This window comes from Gracilinanus agilis, chromosome 2 (genome assembly GCF_016433145.1).
Source record: "Gracilinanus agilis isolate LMUSP501 chromosome 2, AgileGrace, whole genome shotgun sequence".
NCBI lineage: Eukaryota > Metazoa > Chordata > Mammalia > Didelphimorphia > Didelphidae > Gracilinanus > Gracilinanus agilis.
The window spans coordinates 303000593-303004310 of NC_058131.1; positions in this window are offsets into that span (position 1 = coordinate 303000593).

Genomic DNA, 3718 nt, shown 5'->3' on the forward strand with positions numbered 1-3718 from the left:
CTCTCATTGAGATATTTCATGTTTCCTTCTATTTTTTCAGTCTTTTGGCTTTGTTTTATTTGTTCTTGTTGTCTTGAGAGATCATTAGTTTCTACTTGCTCAATTCTAGCCTTTAGGGATTGATTTTCGGCTATAATCTTTCGGTTTTTGGCCATAATCTTCTGGTTTTCGGCCATAATCTTCTGGTATTCCTTTTCAATCTGGTCATTTCTGGAGTTCAATTTGCTTATCAGTTCATTTGGTTTCTGAGCCTCACTTTCCAATTGCATGATTCTACCTTTTAAACAGTTATTTTCTTGCCAGATCTCTTCCATTTTCCTCAAAATCTCAGTTTTGAACTCTTCCATAGCTTGTGAGGAGTTTTCCTTATTTGAGGAGGGTCCGGATGCTTGTTTGTTCTCCTCCTCTGTTTGCTCAGTTGTCTGGATTTTCTCTGTGTAAAAGCTGTCGAGTGTTAAAGACTTCTTTTTCTTGTTGTTATTCTTTCTCTTCTGAACTTCCTGAGGCTGAGTAGCCATCATTACCCCAGCAGCTTCTCAGATTTATCCTCGCGCTCAGTGTCTGTCCGCGATCTATTGGCTCCTGAGGTCTGAGTTCTGGTTTTTTCCAAGGTCAAGCCCCCTGGTGGGCCCTCTTGCTTGATCCTCTGCCGGAGGTTTCTTTACAAGTCTCAGGGCGCTGCTTCCACAGTCGTATACCCGTCCACACTGGTTCCCCACTTAGGCTTTAGTTCCTGGCTGTGTCTGCCTCCACCCACGCCTCCGCAGTGCCTGCGTTCTGCTCAGCCTGCGTTGTGCACCCTGCGTCCTGCTCCCGCGCTCAGATTTCGCCTGCGTTTTTTGGCTTAATGGGGTCCTAAGTCTTGCTGCTCTCGGGAACAGGCCCTGGAGCTGCCAATGACTCAATGGGTGCCCCAAACTTGCTCTATTTCTTTTTAGCTGGCTTCGGAGCTACAGGTGTTGTGTGTGGAGGGGATGGGGGTGGGGTGGTTACTCGGCCCGCGATTTCGTGAGGGCTGTTTCACCCTTTTATAGCATGGAAATGCCTCGATTCCACGTACCTTCCACGCTGTGCCCTGTTGTGGGGGTTCCTCCGTTCGTCTGGACTTGTTTTTATGTCCCCTTGAGGAGTTTTGTGTGTTTCGGTCAGGAGAGGTTAAGAGCTGCTCCTTACTCTGCCGCCATCTTAACCCGGAACTCCCTCCCTCTCTTTTTTTACATCACTATTGCTCAAACCCTTCCCTTAGGTTCTATTTCTTTGCTTCCCTCTCCCTTTAATCTTTCTATCAAGATATGTTTGTGATTATACCTTTCCCAGTATTATCCTCCCTCTTAACCATCCCTGCTTGTTTCCTTGTCTACCATGACCCCCAGCTAAAATCAAGGGGGGAAAAACCCTTATGGTAAATAGACAAAATGAACTTATATAATATGCTTGTCCAAAAATACATGTATCTTTCCCCACTGTGGGCCAATTACCTCTCAGACAGGAGGTGAGTAACATGCTTCATCATAGATCCTCTAGAGATATGGTTAATTATTATGTTGATCAGTCCTTAAGTTTTTTTTTCTTTAAAATTTTTCTATCCTTGTACACATTTTTCTCCTAGTTCTGCTCACTTTGCTATGGGCCCATCCAGTTCATACTAACTCAAGATTCTCTAAAATCATCTCTTTCATAATTTCTTTTGGTAAGATATTTTATTACATTTATATATCACAATTTGTTCAGTCATTCTCAAATTGATGGGCACCCTTCCATCTATTTCTTTGCTTCTCTCTCTCTTTAATCATTTTATCAAGATATGTTTGTGATTATACCTTTCCCAGTATTGTCTTCCCACTTAACATCTGTCCAACCCTTCTTGTTTCCTTTTTGAAATAATGTATTTCTACACCAAATTGTGTGTAAAATCCTCCTTTGAGTTTCAGATTAGTGTGAGGTTCACTTTGCAATGCCCACATGCTTTTTCCTTGTCCATATTTATATACTTTTCTTCTCAAGCACTCAAATTAAGAGAAATAGTGAGTTCTGCTCCCTCTTTCCTTTCTATACTGGTGTATTCCTTTCACCCACCCTTTCATTTCCCCTCTTCAAACTCTCAAAACAGAACCAATCTATTCCCAAATCTGTTATTATTTGATTACTTCAATATTCTTTGACATTTGAGATATTTGTTTCTTCTCTAAAGGTAGCATTCCAAGGGTTCATATACATTCAACTTTCTGAAATTCTCTCTACTCTAGTCTTCTATTTCAAAGTTCCTTCCTCAGGTCTGACTTTTTTCATCAGAAATACGAGATTGTCATCTATTTAACTAAAAATCTATTCTTTTCCCTAAAAGATTATGCTCAACTTTGCAGAGTAAACTATTCTTGGTTGTAAACTTATATCTTTTTCATTTGGAATATTGTATTCCTAGAACTCCCCTAATTTATAGAAGACATAGTCTGATCTTGACGAACCTGACATTGGTTCCTTTTTTCCTGAATTGCTTCTTCCTGGACACTTTCAGAATTTCTCTTTTGATGTAAGAACTCTGGATTTTGGCTACAACTTTCCTGGGATTTTTCCTTTGAGGATTTCTTCCAGGAAGTCATCAGTGTATTCTTTTCATCTTCACTTTGCCCTATGCTACTAATGGATGTGAGCAGTTCCCATCTATGATTTCTTGAAATATAATGCCAAGGATTTTCTGATATCTTTCATGGAATCCAGCAATTCTTAAATTATCTCTCTCACTATTTTCAGGTCAGTTATTTCTTATATCAGATATCTTACACATATTCTATTTTTTCAATCTTTTAACTTTTCCCTAATAATTTTTTGCTGTCTCATGGAATCATTCTAGTTATCAGGGAATTAATTTCTCATTTTTGTAATTAATTTCTTACATAAAGTTTACCATCCTTTCATCTAATCTAGTCACTTTCCCACTACTTCTAGGATTTTATTTCATTTTTTATCTTTTGCTTAATGTTTCTAGGAATTGATAATGTCTTTAGGAAAACCCATTTTTTCCTTTGAGTTTCTTCTTGAAGTCATACAGAGTTATTCTTTCCTTTGGGGAAAAGGGATCTCCATCTATATTTCCACCTTCTCCTCCCCTTCTCCATAGCAGTTCCTCTACTCATTCCTCCTCCATATGAGATAGCCATTCCATCCTACATTCTGTTCATAATTTTTTGTTTGCTTATCTTCCCAGCTTTAATACCTGATTTGGGGCTTTATGTTGGGGCCAACCTCTATCCCAACTTTTGTGGGGAGAGGTAGGCCTTATTTGGTCTGAACCTGGGTTACTTGTGTTGCTAAACCGACTTATACCTTTTAGGGTTAGGTTTCCCTCATATCTCTGAGATTTAGAATTCTAGGTCTTCAGGACACTTGATGATGTTTCAAGAAAAATTTCTAAGGGTCTCAGAATCCCCAGATACCTAGACTGTCCAAGATTGAGCACTGCCATGTTGTTCTTACAATTAAAATATTCAAGAACCTGGCATGTGGGTAAGAATATCAGTGTATTGATTAGGGTAGCATTATAACCAATAAATTGCCAGGTCAATGGCCCTCTCAATGATCAAAGACCCCAACAATACCTTTCCATTTCATACCCTTTCCCAAAAGTCCTCTATTATCCTCTCTCTTTGTTCTCTCACTTCTAAGCTTGTCTTTCTATCCAAAGGTGGATGTCCCTTGTCCCTTCCTCCTTACCTTTTAT